Here is a 19,908-nt window from a genome sequence, read left to right as displayed (position 1 = left end):
TCTTAAACATGATGTAACCGTGGTGGTTTACATTAGAATATCAAGGGTAAAGCTTATCACCAGACACAAAAGATTCTTTTCTTAATAGGTTAGTCAATGCTATTTCTTAATCAAACACAAACATGGACTTTCCAATACATAGACACAATTCATAATATAACTGCATGGAACATCAGAGATCTTGACCTGTAATCTAATAAGTCTGTATTTTGAGCCTACGTTTTAAATAGCACACGCACATTTATTCCTGAGCAACATTTAAAAAGCATGGTCCTTTTGTTTTGGTTATTATAAATTAACATTTTTGTTATTCAAACACTAACGTTTTTCTTTTCCAGTCAGGAATGTTGCCATCAACAAACCGGTCATTCATTCCTTTCCGGCATTCAATATTGAAGATGCAAGAATTTTTGTTTCATTATTGGCGACTGATGGACTAACATTACCAGAGACAAATTATTGTTTGAGATCCTATGCTTTTTCAACACAATGGTTGCTTCTTGACCTACATTTCGTCTTTGAGGTGAAGCATCTAGTTATTTTCCACGGAATTGGGTAATTATGCAGTTTATTCAAAATGCACTTCTTCTCACTCACATCAGCCTCGAAGTACAAATTGCATACATACTTTTTTTAACAGCAGTCAAATTGTACATATGGTTTCTTAAATATATAATCATTCTTGGGTATTATAAAATAAATTGGTTTGACATTATAAATTTATTATAAGAAACTAGAAATGTGTCATCATGCCACGGATGCCCCCGCATGCAACCAAAATTTCAGATGTTATAATATTTAGTTCCAAATTTGTTTGCACAAATTATTTTTTTCATTTTAAGTTCAAAGCCCTTAAAACTTTTCAATAATACACAAACCATTTCCATACAATGTTCAAGGCACTGAAATTATTCAGTCTTAACCTTTTGAAAATAGCATATTTCATATTTGTAGCCAAAATAATGGCTACATACATTTCCACAAAAGTAGGAGTGCTGAAACTGAAAGTTCAAAATTTTTCCAACATTCAAGAAAGATAACTTTGTCTAAAATCATTGAACCACGACCAAATTCAAACTTAAACTGCTTATTCCTAAGATGTATCTATATTATTTTCAAAGTGAAAGGGACATAACTCTGCCAAAAAATCATCGAACCATGACCAAATTCCAACTTGACCTGCCCATTCCTTTCACATATCCATATGTCAAATTTGAGTTGAATATGTAACACTGCTGGGTAGATAATGAACAGAAATTGTAAATTTCATATTATTTTCAAAGTGAAAGGTGCTTTACTCTGCAAAAAATCACTGAACCATGAACAAATTCGAACTTGGCCTGGGCATTCCAAAAACATATCCATATGTCAAATTTGAGTTGAATGTGTTGTACCGGTGGGGAGATAATAAACAGAAACTGAAAATTTCATATTATTTTCAAAGTGAAAAATGCATAACTCTGCCAAAAATCATTGAACCATGACCAAATTTGAACTTGACCTGCGCATTATTTTGACATATCCATATGTCAAGTTTGAGTTGAATGTGTTGTACCGTTGGGAAGAAAATGAACGGAAACTGAAAATTTCATATTATTTTCAAAGTGAAAGGGGCATAACTCTGCCAAATATCATCGAACCATGACCAAATTCGAACTTGACCTGTATTTTATTATGACATATCCATATGCTAAGTTTGAGTTGAATGTGTTGTACCGTTAGGGAGATAATGAATGGAAACTGAAAATTTCATATTATGTTCAAAGTAAAAGGGGCATTACTCTGCCAAAAAATATCGAACCATGACCAGATTCGAACTTGACCTGTATTTTATCATTACATATCCATATGTCAAGTTTGAGTTGAATATGTTGTACTGTTGGGGAGATAATGAACGGAAACTGAAAATTTCATATTATTTTCAAAGTAAAAGGGGCATAACTCTGCAAAAAATCACTGAACCATTAACAAATTCGAACTTGACCTGTATGTTATCATGACATATCCATATGTCAAGTTTGAGTTGAATGTGTTGTACCGTTAGGGAGATAATGAACGGAAACTGAAAATTTCATATTATTTTAAAGTAAAAGGGGAATAACTCTGCCAAAAATCATCGAACCATGATTAAATTCGAACTTGACCTGTATTTTATCATGACATATCCATATGTCAAGTTTGAGTTGAATGTGTTGTACCGTTAGGGAGATAATGAATGGAAACTGAAAATTTCATATTATTTTAAAAGTAAAAGGGGCATTACTCTGCCAAAAATCATCGAACCATGACCAAATTCGAACTTGACCTGTATTTTATCATGACATATCCATATGTCAAGTTTGAGTTGAATGTGTTGTACCTTTGGGGAGATAATGGACGGAAACTGAAAATTTCATATCATTTTAAAGTAAAAGGGGCATAACTCTGCCAAAAATCATCGAACCATGACCAAATTCAAACTTTACCTGTATTTTATCATGACATATCCATGTCAAGTTTAGTTGAATTTGTTGTACCGTTTGGAAGAAAATGAATGGAAACTGAAAATTTCACATTATTTTAAAGTAAAAGGGGCATAACTCTGCCAAAAATCATTGAAACATAACCACAATTCGAACTTGACCTGTATTTTCTCATGACATATCCATATGTCAAGTTTGAGTTGAATGTGTGCAACCGTTACTAAGATAATGAACGGAAACTGATGATGACTGAATGACAGAATGACGGAAGGACGGAAGGACGGAACAGGGTAACACCATATGCCCCGGCCATTACATGGTGGGGCACAAAAAGACACCAGTGAATGATTTAGTCAAAATGCAGTTAAAGCAGCTATTAATAGCTGCTCGACGCTACGGTGATAAACGTGATGACGATTTACACTAATGTAGATATAAAGATAGGTTAGGGTGTTGCTGGACACTCAACATAATACAACATGTGAAATCAAAGTGTTGTAAATTAGAGCATAAGCCACTCGATTATTATAGAAATAGTCTCCGTCAGTTCGACTTTCCATCCGTCCGACATGTTTTATCCGGAGCATATCTCAAAAAGTATTTGAGGTATCAACTTTAAACCTCATAGGTTGTTAGATCTCATCAAGAAGGAGTGCAGTGCACAAGAATGATAACTATACCCGGCATAATTTTTCAGTTATTGCCCTATCTTATTTTTCAAACATAATTTTTGTCCAGAATATAACTCAAAAAGATATCAACATGAAACTTCAGAGGAGGATAGACCTCACTCGGGAAGTGTCCAGTGCACAAAAATAATAACTCTACCTTTCATATTTTTAGAGTTCTTGCTCCTTGGTATTTTCATACTTAATTGTGGAGCATAACTCAAAAAGTCTTTGAGATGTCAACATGAAACTTCATAGGTGGATTTATCTTATTGAGGAGAAATGTTGTGCACAATAATGATAACTCTACCTTTTATAATTTTTGAGTTATTGCCCTTTGTTATTTTTCATACTTTTTGTCCGGAGCTTATCTCAAAAAGTGCTTGAAACTTCATAGGTGGATGGATCTCATTGAGGAGGAGTGCAGCACACGAGAATGATAACCTACCCTGCAATTTTTTTTAAGTTTTTGCCCTTTGTTATTTTCAACTATCAGTATTCACATAGGTTTCAAGTCTGTAATCACTTCATAATTATCTACTACACAAACTTTTCTATCTCTAACGTTTTGAGTGGTTAAAACCCTCTTTTTTCAAGGAGTTTCTGTTTATTTTTATACATCACATATTTATCTTCTTACATGTATTATCTTAAATTATGTTATGCATACAGGAAATGACGTCGTTGACAACAATAAAAATACGCAAAACATGATGATGACGTTTTCCGTCAAAATTGTTCCACTGCATAACGTTGTTCCCCTTATTCACTGTTATTTATAATATTAACGTAGCAAGAATTATGAAATTTATTTCATTGCGAAACATTAAAAAAAATAATAATAATAAAACTGATAATGATAATGATAATTATTATTAAAAGATTTCTACTAAACCCTTCCAATAATATTTATAATAGCAAATAATTAAATAATAACAAAATAATTATAATAATAACAATGGAAATAATAATAATAACAATGGTAATAATAACAACAATAATAATAACAACAATAATAATAACAATAATAATAATAATAACAACAACAACAATTGTTATAATAATAATGATAATAGAAATAATAATAATAATTACAACAATAATAATAATAATGAAAATAATAATAATCATGATGATAATAATAATAATCATGATGATAATAATAATCATGGCAGAAAATAACCGTAATAATAATAATAACAATCATAATAATAATCATGGTAATAATACTCATAAAATTCATAACAGCAAATAACCGTAAACTTAATAAAAATAATAAAAATAATAAAAGTTATAAAAAAAATAATAATATCTATAATAATAATAATAATAATAGTAATACTGATAAGCGACACGTGTTAAGCAGTGACTAACTAAAATTACAATGTTTTAGTAGTTAGAAAAATAGAATTGATAAAAATTAAAAATTAGATTGCAACAACGCAATTTTTCTAAAATACCGATGATAACTATATACGAACAATCAAAACAATAATAATATTGATAAATCCTTAAGCGCATATCACTATCAAATCATCTTAACAACAATAATAAAAATAACAACCAAAATACCAGCAAAAGTGATTATGACGGCAACAATGATAATGACAACTCTTATTTTGTTTTGATATTCAGTCCAATAGGTGACCATGTTTGAACCTGTTTCACCCACATATACAGGTTGATTGCATTCTCCGCAACTTATCAGCTAAACCACATTCTTGGTGTTACAGTTTCTACCTCTATATATACTGTACGTAGTATCTTTCCCTTGAAACGTTTTGCTCTGTGGTAGGAACACGGAAGTCTTACACCCAGGTGTATTACATAGACCACTTCAACGGCTTGTTTGTATTATATCTTTCTGTTTTTATAGTTTTCCATGAATTAAAATGTCTCTTAAGTTTTTTGATCTTTTGTATGCTACAATTGGTGGTGACCTAAATACATCTGTCATTCTTTTAGATTTTTGCATAATATTCACGTTTTTCTTCACAATTTCGTGTGTATCTGGTAGGTATCATGAATATGTAAGCACTAATGGGATTCTCCCTTGGTCTATTGGTTTATTTTTCTTTTCTAATGCTTCTTTTCTGGGTGTTTGGTCTGCCCTTTTGAGATGTCTGTTTATCCACTCTGTCTTGTAACCTCTACTTTTAAGCTATTATCCGAGGAGTGATCATTGTTTATAATATTTGTTATCGTCACTGCATATTCTTTTCAAGCGAATTCCAAGGCCATGAGGAATAGCTTGCTTTGTATATCTGGGGTGGTCTGAATCTTAGTGTTGATAAATTTGCTTGTCTGTTTCTTTGCTATAAAGGTCAGTTTCAATGTTCACATTTTCTAAAATTACCAACGTATCCAAAAACTCGATTTGTTTATTGTTGTGTCGTAGCTTTATGTTTATTTTTGAATGGATGCTATTTATATTCTGTAAATTGCTGTAAAGTCTCTATTCCATCTGTCCAGATACCAAAGCCATCATCTATGAATCTTTTGTATATAAGTGGTTGAAATCTTAATTCTGACAACTTTCTATCCCAAATTCGCATATATGTACAAGCATATTTTTTCATAAGCTTTGATCCGATAGCTGTTCATTCTTTGTTTGTTTGTTTCATTTTACGCCTTTTTCAACATAATTTCAGTCATATAGGCGGGTAGTTTCCTAACCATTGTTCCTGGAGAGTTACACCATTACTAGACTACTTTTCCTCCGCGCTAAACTACCAAAGCATCTCCCGGGGATCGAACCCTCGCCAGAGAGGTAACTGGATTAGAAGTCATCGACTCTAACCCATCGACCACGGAGGCGGTTCAACCTGTATGTAATGTTTTCCATTATGCTCAAAGTTGTTGTTTTCAAAAACTAGCTGTATGATATTCAGAATCTATTCATCAGGAATTTGTTTTGACTTGCGGTGTACTAAAGCTTCTTTGCATGCTTCTAATCCGTCATTCTTTGGTATTGATGGATATAGTTTCTCCACATCAAAGCAAAATAGTATTGCATTTTTGGTAGATTTTTTATGTCCTTAATTTCATTAAGGAAGTGGGAGGTGTCTTTTATATAACTAGGCGTATTTATTACCAATTCATCCAATATTTCTCAGCTAGTTCTGCCACTCTCTCTGTTACTGTTCCAATACCACTTATGATAAGTCGGAGGGGGTTGTCTGGTTTGTGTATTTTGGGATTTCCTTTTACTTGTCCTGGTCTTGGACTGTCGGGAATTAAATACTGTGAGAGTCTCTTAGGGAGAGTTCCATCTTTATCCATTCTTTTTATGAGTTTCTTTGTTGTCTTTAAAATCATTGATGTTGGGTCTTCACTTACATGTTTATATGTACTTGCATCCTTTAATTCATTTTCTATATCTTCATTATATTTATCAGAGTCAAGTATCACTATCCCTGATCCTTTATCTGCTGGTCTAATAACAATTGTTTCATCTTCATGGAGGTCTTTCATCGCAATTACTTCTAATCTAGAGATATTATGCACTACTTTTTTCTTCATACCTTTTAAGAATTTTTCTTTTACTGCATCTATGTACGCATCCAAATATTTATCTCTTCTACTATTAGGAGTGAAGCAACTGTTACTTTTTTCTTATCCCACCATTCCTCGTTTACTTCATTATCATTAAGTTCTCTTTGTGAATCGTAAAAAAACTCTCTTTATCTCATTTTCCTTTCCCATTCTTTTAATTTACACATGATATTTGATATATCTGGTTTTCTGTTATTTGGGACAAAAGTCTCACCTTTTGAAAGTAGATTTATTTGGTTACTGGTTAAGTTTTTTTCTGATAAATTAACTACCACACTTTTATTATCTATCTTATTTTATCCGTTACCTTTCGTTTAATATTTACGTTTATATTTTCTGTACCTTATATCCGTCTTCTTTCTATCATCATTCATCTCAGTTAAACATTCATTGCCTTTTGGCTCATTTTCTTTGCCACTTTTTCTCTGCGTGCACCGGCTACCTATATTAGCATCACTATATACTAGTTTATCAGTTTGTGATATTTTATTGACAGCATGATCTTTCAGTTCCAATTCAAGATTAAAATGGTTGCTGGCATAGTTAAGAGGAATCGGTTCATTTTCATTTCCATTCAAATGCCTTAGAGTCGTCAAGGGTGAGAACACATTCCTTATACCATCATCATTGACAATAATATTCCTGCAAAGAATAGTTGAGATTGCAAATAACTGGGCTTCTGTTGCCCATGAGCCTAATGTGCCATCAGTTCTTAATTGTTCTTGTAATTGATTCTTAATATCACCATCAACAAATGGAAAAGATTCTTCTTTATTGCTCTCCATGTTGTGTACTCTGGTATTTCTGATCTGCTTATGATATTTTTCTGATCCTGTCAAAAAGACACTTAAACATTTGTAGATCTATCACTATATCGTTATCATCATCACAATTTACTCTTAAATTATTACATATCTGATCAGTATTTTCAAGTAATATTTTATATATCACATGCACTTTTTTATTTTTTTTGGGTATGATCAAAAACAGCTTTTATCATTTAATCATTATTCTTTTTAGTTAAAGATGTCATACATATACCTCTGTTTCCAATTAGACCATTCTGTATCCGTTTTTTCTTCTTAATTGCACTGTACTTTTTCCGTATAATTGTTGTACGTTTGGGTAGTGTCTTTTTTCATGTCTACTTTATTAATAAAATTGTTACGAAACAGGCGTAACGAAAAAGAAAAGCCAGCAACAAACTTGTAATAATAACAAATTTATTACAAAAAAATTATTTAAGAAAAATCAAAATAACAAATTATGTGTACAAATACCTGAAGTCCAAATAAAAATGTTAAATTTAAATGTCTAGTCTGATCCTTGAATGATCCCTTTTTTGAATAGCACAGTTAAATCCAAATTAAATCCAAGAACACTTAAGAATAAATTTCCACAAAAAAATCCACAAGAATAATTTAAACTATTTTGAAAATAATCCAAGCTCCAATAAATCACTTAATATTCAAGTTGAATAAAACTCCAAATATATTGATGACTTAAAAGGTAACTGATGACTTAAAAGATCACTGATGACTTAAAAGGTAATACGAAAGAAAAATGACTCCTATATATATTAAACTAAGAAGTTTCTAGAATAGTCTTCCATTTTCTACAGTAATCATAATCTAGCAACTTCAACAATAAAGATCATTCCGGAAATTTCTATCTAAATATAATGCATGAGTTTTCTACAACAGTTAAGAAAGTTCTAGTACATACATGTAGTTTATGTTCTAAAAATAGAACAATGATAATATTGGAAATACCAACTGGTCAGATATAAATTATATACCTGTAATATGTTGCATACATAACAAAATATTGAGTTATCTAACTTACGTTGAATGGTAAAGTTGAGATCAGTTGTGATACGTTCTATAGCTGGTAATTTCCATCAACTGTAATCCTGCATTATTTTATATTGCTTCATATTTGAATAAGGGGACCAACGTTATACAGTGGAACAATTTTGACGGAAAACGTCATCATCATGTTTTGCGTATTTTTTATTGTTGACGTCAACGACGTAATTTCCCGTATGCATAACATAGTTTAAGATAAGACATGTAAGAAGATAAATATGTCATTTATAAAAATAAACTGAAACTCCTTGAAAAAGAGGGGTTTAACCCCTCAAAACGTTGGAGATAGAAAAGTTTGTGTAGTAGATAATTATTAATTAACTGTTTCCAGATTAAATGTAAATACTTCAGCCATAAGTTTTCATTACCAAAAGAACTTTTAAAATTGAAGTAATCTGATCGTATCTTTCTTCTAATGAGCAAACATATTCGGCGGGGGATGGCAATGTTAACATGCCTCTTGTCTGTTGGATTCTGTTTACCATTTCAGTGATCCGGTTGTTCGAAATTCTTCGTACAATGTTGTAATCTCTACGGGACCAACAGTCTGGGGACTGGAAAATGTGGCTGATATTAAGAAAGACAAAATACCAAACAGTGTTATAGTACATATGAAGAATAAAGCAGCAAGATACATTCTAATACAACAGATACAACAGCTTGATGAAAGCATGTTTTTATTTAATGTATGCGAAGTTAAAGTTTATTCTACAGAAGGTAACCTTGTGCTACTATTCTTAAATATTGGTTATCAAGAGCGTTCCCTTATTCGTTTGTCTATATTAATTTTTTTAAATTAGTTTATAATTTGTGTAGGTCAAAGAAAAAAATCTTGAAAAAGTTTTTGGTACATAAAGTGTATGTGTTGCGATTATTAAACCTAAACTGTCAAAGTTTTTATTTCTAACAAGAGGGCACAAATGGCCCTAGATCGCTCCCCTGCCCAACCAACCACAACCAAGCAATGTCTTAGACAAGCATCCTGACCAAAATATGACAAACAAGATCAACAAGGAAAGGCGGCGTTTAATGAACGCAACCCCCATATGACCCAGCAACAAGAACCAATGGCAAGGAGCCCAGGCGGACCCACAACATAAAAAGGACAAGGCAAAGACCGGTTAATCATTAAAAGATAAATAATTTGTAACTGGTTAGGAATTCAAAGAAAATAATAATAGGCCCACAAAGGGGAAGGGGACAGGAGACCGGGGGAAACGGGGGGGGGGGGGGTAATCAAAGCAATAAAAACTAGAGGCAATGGGGAAAATACTTACCGTAGACGAGAAAACAACAAGGGACACAAGCAAAAGTGTCACCAAAACAGTAGGAAACAACATAGACATACATCTGAGGAACACAGTGGGGCGCCGCCTTGGAACGGTCAGCAGCATAATAATGACTGCTGGGGAGTTTAAACTGGTTAATGGTGCACCAAACCTCGCTCTTAGCCCCAGCATGTTCCTATAAACGAGACAGTGTAAATAAAATGAATCCCCGCCAAGTGAAATTCTAACAGTTGTCATGGTTACAAAAGGTTAAATAAGTAAAACACTAAAATGATCATGTAGAAACATACAAAAGTAAACCCAATGACCAAAACAAAAGTACTCCATGTCCTAAAGGAATACAGAGCAACAAGAAAATCACCTACAAGGGCCCGACGAAGCAAGACAGAAGACGAACATTAAGACAATTCAGTCCCAAAGTGCTTTACGAACTATCCATCATAGAGTCTCCCACTTGGTCCGTCAGATGCAATCAAAAGAGGAAAGCCTAGTGTCCAACTGTAAAAGGGTTGAACACTAAACATGCAGTATGTCTTAAAATAGTAGGGTCATAACCTCTTTTAATAAAACGTTTAATGATTTTAGTAAAAACAGCAGAAAAATAACCATGACCCAAAATCTTACGAAGTTTGTAAATCACATCGCCATAAAAACCAGGCTGGCTAATCCCTTGTCGCAGAAGAGTTTTTAAATCACTATTGAATTTAGAAATTAAATCAAAGTTACGATTGTAAAATTTAGTAAAATATTTCCGTAATTTATGATAGCGGTAGCCCTGTTTAAAAAGCTTGCTGGTAATAAAAATATTCCGCTCGTTGAAATCCCTTACGTTGCTACACGTCTGATGACGATGGAGTCAAAAATTTGACATCTAGTGTATTTACAATGTTTTTTCCATATTTGGGCATTGTGACCTAGATTTTGACCCCAGGTGAACTATATTCAAACTTGATCATCAAAACAAACTTACCAACCAAATTTCCAGGATATTTGGATAACAACAGTAGCAACTAGACAGTCCTATGGCCTAGTTTTTGACCAGAGACAACATATATTTGAACTTGACCTAGAAATCATTTGAACAATCTTCTTGACAAATTTCCAAAATATTTGGATCAAAACTGCAGCCACTAGAGTGCTAACGAGATTTTTTTTATATTTTGCTCCTGTGTCCTAGTTTTTGACCGGAGATCAGCATAATCAAATTTGATCTAGAAATTATCAAAACAATCTTCCTCACCAATTTTCAGGATACTTGAATATATAACTGCAGCCACTAGACTAGCTTCGATCCTTGAAGATCGTTCAGCACGACATTATTGTTGTGCATGTGGTATTTTTAGTTTCAACTTTTCGGCATTTTCTAGTTGGGTGGTTCCAATATTCCTACTTGAATAATGTTGAATCACCCTTAGGATATGTTGCCTGCTTTTTAAATTTGTCTTTTGACGTCTTATCTGTGATACGCAGGCTTCATAACCTCTGATCCCCTTTCAAAATTCCATTTTATTTAGTTCCGCCCATTGTTTTCTCATTTAGGGCACACGCTTTTTATTACTTGGGGACCATACGCCGCTTTTCATGGAATGGCACGGAAGTGTCACATTGAAGGTTCCATGATAACCGCCGTATAAACACATCTGCGGATGTTTCTAAATTCAAAATTTTACTATTTCATGTTTAAATGTTGAATTCTGCTTAAGCCGGTGCTAGGGGGCGTGGACGGTAACTTGCATTTTCCAGTACCGTCCATGAACAGGCTCAATCAAACCGAGCCTGCAACATTTTCAATTTTGCCGTGTTGGGCTTTCTTTAGGGATTCTGTATTTGTCTATTTTAACAAGATTTTTCTTAATTTTGACCCCGTGACCTAGATTTTGACCGTAGACGACCCATGTTCAAACTTGACCTAGAAATCATAAAAACAACCTTCCTGACAAATTTCAAGACTATTTGGATAAAAAATGCGGTCACTACAACGTTTACAAGATTTTTCTATTTTTAGCTACTGTGACATAGTTTTTGACAGGAGACAACCTATATACGAACTTGACCTCGAAATTATCAAAACTACGTTCCTGACCGATTTCTAGGAAATGTTGATGAAAACTGCAACCACTAGAGTGTTAACAAGCATTTTCTATTTTTAGCGCATGCGACCTTGTTTTTGACGGAGATGACCAAGATTAAAACTTTTCCTAGCAATCATCAAAACAATTTTTCTTGACAAATTTCTAGAATATTTAGATAAAAACTGCAGCCACTAGAGTGTTAACAAGTGTTTCTTCTCTATTTTAGACCCTGTAACATAGTTTTTAACCGAATATAATCCATATTCGAACTTCACCTAAAATCATCAAACCAACATGCCTAACCGATTTCCAGGAAATAAAGATCAAAACTGCAGCCACAAGAGTGTTAGCAAACTTTTCTTCTTTTTTTAGCTCCTGTGATCTAGTTTAAGACCCGAGAAGCCCATTTGCGAATTTGACCACTATTTTATAAGGACAATTATTCTAACAAAGTTTAATGATGATCCATTTTAAACTATTACTGCTAGAGTTCTAACAACCCAATTGTTGACGACGAACGACGACGCACGCCGGACATCACTATACCTCAGCTTGACCACTCCGTGGTCAGGTGTGCTAAAAAGTTTACGATTCAGTTGTTTTCATCATAAAGATATACATATAGATAGATATGTTAGTGCATTTTATACATTGTCCTTTTTCGTCCAAACATTTCGCTAGTCTCAAAAAGGCGAAATTTAGTATTCAATTTCGTATTTCTTAATTTCGGTAGTCTCCCATGCAATAATTAGCACTTGATAAACACACAACAAACGAAAATTAAGACGATTGTTTAATTTCGCAAGTATACAATACAATACCGTTTATTTGCTTTAAACTTTATACAAAGTTTCTAGCATAATATATAGACAGGTAACATAGCTAATAGCAACAATATACAAAAACAAAATGCTGTCACCGTTGTAGTATAAGTGTACTTGGTCTATAGAAAATGCGATATATATCTCTTCAGAGAAGATAATTATGCGATATTTAGTACTTAAGTTGTAGTTTAAACACAGTCAAAGGTTTATTGACACTATTCCAACAATTCCATGAAAGAGACGATTTTTTGAGTTTTCCAATATGCGACTTGTATTCATTCTATTGTATTTATTAGATACATGTTTTAGATAAGAAACAGTTGTTTATTTTATTTATCTTATGTGTCAGTGAGACAGAAAACATTAATAGGAAGATGTTGCTGTTTGAAAATCAAACTGAGAGTATATAAAAATATAATACTTTGTTCATTTTCTATCAACAAAAAGTGATAATTAATTTTTTGTTAACTTACCTTTGTTAATATGCCGGAATTCAAATGAAAATACTCTTTTATCTTAAAGATTGAACTATAAATAAAGAGATTGATGATAACTTATATCATATTAAGAGACTACTAAATCATATAGGATGAGAAGAACTGTTATTTTGGTTTTTTCATACAAATGCCTATAGAAGGTAGAATTTTGCATTATAATGACAAGTCATATAATAAGAGTTTTAGCTATTATATTAGATTTTCATCTTTTTTAGGTGAAGAATATGATTCTAGAAAAGAGATATATATTCCAAATAAAGGTAAGACTATCTAATATAAAATACTATCAGAATATGTTGATTTTCTGTATCAAAGAAAGGTATCTGATAAATTATAACTTATTTCCCTTCGACAAATATATTGATAACCTTTGAAATATGAAGAGATCTTAATGACGCAAGAAACGTTTAAATGTTTTTAGATTGTTAAAACAATAGTATGATATTTACAGCCTAAAATCACGCATTAAACCATCAAAGTGTTCAAAGGTGTACATTAAAAATCTGAAAACTTGACCAAAAGTCCGATAATTATTGATAATTATGATGTGGTTGAGCAATGACTTTGTTCAATCATTTTGCATTTACTTTTCAACCCTTTTGTCTTTTGTTATAACTTCTTTTTGCAATAAATTAAGTAGTTTTATTATGAAAATCCTTGAATATAATTCAGAAAATTAGAAGTTTAACAACACATCGTGTGAAATATAAATTTCTAATTGGCTTTTGAAATATATATGTAGCTAATGGAATCTAGTATTTCTATTTTTGCATATAATTAATATCCGGACAAAGATAATTCAAGATCAAAATCTTAAGCAAAACAGGAATTATTTAACAAAAGTTTCCCAATTCTTTAAGAAATCTTTAATTTATGAAACGAAAGAAAGGTAACGTTCACAGGACGCAGCCCCCCATCACAATCAACAACGAAGCAGGGCACCCAGAAGGCACCAAACCAAAACAACACGACCAATTTTTGTGTTCGTAAAATAATAAGACGTATCAATTTTAAGTCACTAAAATTCAAATGTTATCGAAGGTAAAATTAAATATAAAAATGGCAAAGAATAAACGTCTTGGTACATCAGGTTTTAGCGCATATTTTCACAAAGCTCTCCGGAAAGCCTCACATAACTGTGCTGTTAGAGCAAAAATCGATGCATATAATTCAAAATAACTTATATTCCAAAAGAAAATAAGCTAAAACAATTTGTTACAAATTGGAGACAAAAGTGCAAAATACCGTTCACGTCACTTAGCACCGGCTTAAGCAGAATTTAACATTTAATCATGGTAATGGTGAAATTTTGAATTTAAAAACATCCGCAGATGTATACATACAACGGTTAATTTGTCATAGAACTTTCAATGGGACGCTTTCGTACCAATCCATGAAAAGCGGCGTATGGTCCCCATGTAAATAAATACACAAAATAATAATCCCTAAAGAAAGTCCAACACTGAAAAATTGAAAATGTTGCAGGCTCGGTTTGATGTTCGTGGACGGAACTGTCAAGTGCAAACTACCGCTCCAACTAAGGTGGTTCCAGTATTCCTACTGTATCACCCTTAGGATATGCTTCCTGCCTTTTTGATATTTGTCTTTTGACGTCTTGTCTGTGATATGCAGGCTTCATAACCTCAGATCACCTTTCAAAATTCAATGTTATTTAGTTCCGCCCTTTGTCTACTCGTTTAGGGCACATGCATTTTTTTTACTTGGGGACCATATACCGCTTTTCATGGAATGGCACTAACGTGTCGCATTGAAGGCTCCATGATAACCGCCATATGAACACATCTGCAGATGTTTCAAAATTCTAAATTTTACCAGTTCATGTTTAATGTTGAATTCTGCTTAAGCCGGTGCTAGGGGCGTGGACGGTAGTTTGTACGTGATAGTACCGTCCATGAACAGGCTCAATCAAAATTCTGGAAACAAAGGTGTCCCTCGGAGCCATTAGTCAAGTATCATAAGAATTGCAGACTCGGTTTGATTGAGTCTGTACATGAGGGATAATGAATAAGTGCAACATCCCTCACGCCAACTTGCACCGGCTTGAGCGGTACTCAATTCTCAACACTTTATAGTGTTGGCATCAATGATCCCGATGGACCAGAAAATAACCGAGCCTGCAACATTTTCAATTTTACCGTGTTGGGCTTTCTTTTCTCTCTATTTTATCGCCACATCAGAGTTGTTTGTGCCATGTGAAGGCCGTAAAAAGTCGCCCAGTAAATTCAATCAGGGATGTTATATTTCCGATCCTTAAAGATCGTTCAGCACGACATAATTGTTGTGCATGTGTTAATTAAGTTCTTTACATTCGGCAGCTTTCTTATTGGATGGTTCCAGTATTCCTAACTTGAATACTGTTGAATCACCCTAAGGATATGTGGCCTGCTTTTTAAAATTGTCTTTTGACGTCAGATCTGTGATATGCAGGCTTCTTAACCTCAGATCCCCTTTCAAAATTCCATTTTATTTAGTTCCGCCAATTGTTTTCTCGTTTAAGACACACTTAAAAAGTCGAGTTTTCTTAGGGCAATAAATTTATAAGATAAGATTGAGAATTTGGAAACAAAGTGATCCCTCGGAAGCATTAATCACAAAAAATTACATAAGAATCGCAGACTCGGTTTGATTGAGTGCTAGGGGGCGTGGACGGTAACTTGCACTTTCCAGTACCGTCCATGAACAGGCTCAATCAAACCGAGCCTGCAACATTTTCAATTTTGCCGTGTTGGGCTTTCTTTAGGGATTCTGTATTTATCTATTCTATATATAAAGATTACTTAGATCATAAGTATTAAAAAAGGCACAGTCAAATATGTATTAGTCAGACAGAAACGCAAGGCTGAGCTCCTGGTATCCCTACAGATGGATATGTTTGCAAAATCTTTTGCCCATTTTATTAAAACCATGTTATAGTAAACTTAGCAGTACACACGCTTGGCTCAATGATATAATTAACACTGATTTTCAGGAAGAAATGGTACACCTTTGAATTACATTTGTGTGCATATTTATTGCACTTTCCAGTACCGTCCATGAACAGGCTCAATCAAACCGAGCCTGCAACATTTTCAATTTTGCCGTGTTTGGCTTTCTTAAGGGATTCTGTATTTATCTATTTTTTGAGCTCTGCAAAAAAAAAATGTTCAAAACTGGAAGGTTACATTTTTGAAAATATTTGAATGGACTTAAAAAGCCAGCAGCACTTAATAAGGTAAGATTAAGAATCTGAAAACAAAGTGATCCCTCCGAAGCATTAATCACAAAAATTACATAAGAATTGCAGACTCGGTACATAAAAACATCATTAAGATAATAAATATTGAAAAAAGCATAGTCAAATATGTATCAATCAGACAGAAACGCAAGGCTGAGCTCCTGGTATCCCTACAGATGGATATGTTTGCACAATCGTTTGCCCATTTTATTTATCAGCACCTCTCCATTGTCTTTTCCAATATTGGGATGTTTACCCATGTATAAATATGCTGCTCCCTTGATCATCATATTCCAGCAGAAGTGACTATCATTTGAGATAAGACGAAAATGCTGATAGTAATGCACTAAATACATGGGAACATAATATATTTCATATTATTGAATCATGCATCGAATTTTATTGCCTGAATGAACATCATTTACCCCCTAAACTTAGACTTACTTTACGGCATCTTGGAAAGGATATATTAGCGTTCTACTTTTGTTTTAGTTTCGGCTGACAAGGCGGCATAATCATCATTATATAAATGTTTTACAAAATGAACTTAACAGCACAAATGCTTATTCTAAAATCGTTTTTTCTGAAAAAGATATTGTGAACAGTCATATTTCTAGGATTTCTAACTTTAAGGTACTTGTTGATGAGAGAGAGCTTAAACTTCCCATCATGTACTGGATTCCTAAATTACATAAAGATCCATATAAAATAGTGAAAAACAGAATCCCTAAAGAAAAGCCAACACAACAAAATTGAAAATGTTGCAGGCTCGGTTTGATTGAGCCTGTTCATGGACGGTACTGGAAAGTGCAAGTTACCGTCCACGCCCCCTAGCACCGGCTTAAGCAGAATTCAACATTTAAACACAAAAATGGTGAATTTTGAATCTAGAAACATCCGCAGATAAAGCCCGCTTCCCAGATAGCAGACAGTAGTTGGCCCAACGTTGGGCCAATTACATTTGCTTTGTTGGCCCAACACATAATGCCAACGTTGGCCCAATGTCAATTTGCTAATTGGGGCAACGTTGGGCCAACGGTTGGTATATGGTTGGTCCAACGACTGCTTTCCTACTCTTATCGTTGGCCCTCCATTGGCCCAATGACTGGTTTTCCTTCCTATCGTTGACCCTCTGTTGGCCCAACAACTGATTTCCCTTCTTATTGTTAGCCCCCCGTTGGCCCACTGACTGGTTTCCTATAATAAACATTGGCCCTTCGTTGGCCCAATGCCTTATTTTCTACTATCTAAGTTGGCTCTCAGTTGGCCTATCACTTTGTTTCCTACTCTTATTGTTGGCCCTCCATTGGCCCAATTACTTGTTTCTTACTACTAACGCTGGCCCTCAGATGACAAGACCAAAAACAGCATGTCTCCTAGAATTCAGAGAGACCGTAAAATAAAAGAACATAAAATATTCTAATTACTACAATTTATTTCTAAATGTTGTATACATATCATTTTCATTTTCTTCTCTTTGTTGTTGCAACTTTTTAGCCAGTCTCTTCCTCCGCCCGCCTCCCCTATCCTTGGCATATCTTAGCCACTCCTTTTTTGTCTTCTCGATTTCATTATGAGTAGACCCCTGTCTACTTCCTCTTACAGCATCTGAAATTTATGCAGTTTACTGATTTTATTTAAATATACACTACTAATTAGAATTTACTTGTTTAAAGGCAAATAAAACTGAAAAACTGCAAACAGAGCTAAGGGATAAGACTTTGATAGTAAAGAAATATTTTAAATTACAAGTCAATAGATTTAATAGTAACAGAGATATTTGACATAATTAAACATTTTAACCTAAAATTTTCAAGTTAAAAAGAGGCATAATTCTGTCAAAATGCAAATAGAGTCATGATGATCAGTTACACATAAAGAGTCATATCTTACACAAACGGTGTAAAATAAATTTTTAGCACCGGTGAAATCAACTTTGAAAAAGTAAAAATACAAACCTAATATGACTGTTTTAAGTCTAAGTTTTTCGAATGGTTTTTTCGAGCCTTTTCCAACCCAGTTGTATTCTAGGGCAACTTCCTGAGACAAAGTGTGAGACATAACACGGCGAACATTGCTCTCCACACTATCTCCTCCAATTAGACATAAATTTGCTGTCTGAAATGAAATAAAAACAATTTTGCAGTCGGGTAAAGTAATTTGTGTTTAATGCGAAGTTACACTTTAAATTAAATTTACACAAAGTTTCGTATACCACTACCAAACATATTAATATAAATTACCTATTTATTACTCAGAGCAGATTGTATGAGCTTAACAGTGCTAATTGTAGTTTGTCAGTTTGTACTAACTTGCAACTTATTATTATATCACAACTTATTATTATATCACAATAAATTTAGATGTAAAATTATGCACATATCATATTCTAAGCTGATTAACACTGATATAATTAAATGGTTTTAATTTCATTACAAAAATCAAATTCATTCTGGCTTGTTTACCTGAAAACATCAAAGTATTTTCCATTACCAATCCGCCATTTTGTATTAATCACATGACCTGGTCACGTGGATAGTATAACAGGTTTTAAAACACTAATTCCGTGCAGGTTTAAATACATTAATATATTAGAAGGGTTTATTTTAAAGATTAAAGTAAAAAACTCTAGATCTACTTACATTTTTCAGTGTTGAGAAATTGCAGTCTAATTCAAATTTATTTAAATATATCTGTAAACACGTCCACGCAGCTCGAAATCAAGGGAGGGAACGGATGGGTAGTGCCAAAATGATCCTATTTCCATTCATTGATTACATAACCAGAGGTTAATTAGAGTTTAGAGTGGAAGATTCCGGAGGTTTATTGTAAACATTTAGGATGGTTAATCTGTTTCAGCACATATATAATTGCCTTAGATTATACATCAGATCTTCAAGATTTCTATAGATCTATATAGATACATCCCCTACTACTGCAAAGCCTGGGCTTTGGTCATTTCTAGACTCACAAAGTAATTATTTCTTACGTACATTTCAGATTTAATTTATATGAGTATTTCTTGAATGTGACAATATTGAAACATGGCTTCAAAAAAATTTTTTATAAACTTTAGTCTTTACTCATTGTAGTGTACTGTTTATATACAGTAAAATATCTACATGCATATATGTGTTTAAAAAAAATAAATTTTGGGTCAGGTGCAGTAATATATTTGACGAAAATGTATCGTTGGTCAAACGTTGGCCCAACATCTGTTTTAAAGTACATATTTATCGTTATTGGGCCAATGCAGAAATGTCGCTGGCGTTAACTTATGGTTGGTTCGACGTTGGGCCAACAACTGCATTTATAGTACATGTTAATTAGTGTTGGGCCAACCATGGCCCAACCAAGATTCTCCTTTGACGATTTTCCGTGGTTGGCCCAACCACTGCATGTTTACAGGGTTTATTGCTAATTCTACATCTTGTACTA

General features: G+C 33.4%; 1 long non-coding RNA gene across 1 annotated transcript; it reads right to left on the bottom strand.

The window, feature by feature from the left end:
• Positions 1-17,624: 17,624 nt before the first annotated feature.
• Positions 17,625-19,519, bottom strand: LOC132728399 (uncharacterized). Its single transcript, XR_009625477.1, has 3 exons — positions 18,936-19,519; positions 18,429-18,588; positions 17,625-18,078 (listed from the first exon to the last, which is right to left on the bottom strand). It is a non-coding gene; the product is annotated as an uncharacterized LOC132728399 (long non-coding RNA).
• Between the last annotated feature and the right edge of the window lie 389 nt (positions 19,520-19,908).

This window comes from Ruditapes philippinarum, unplaced genomic scaffold, assembly GCF_026571515.1.
Source record: "Ruditapes philippinarum isolate M1 unplaced genomic scaffold, ASM2657151v2 ctg1370_1_1_1_1, whole genome shotgun sequence".
NCBI lineage: Eukaryota > Metazoa > Mollusca > Bivalvia > Venerida > Veneridae > Ruditapes > Ruditapes philippinarum.
Note: the sequence above shows the minus strand (reverse complement) of the source record. Positions and strands in the feature narration are given on the sequence as shown.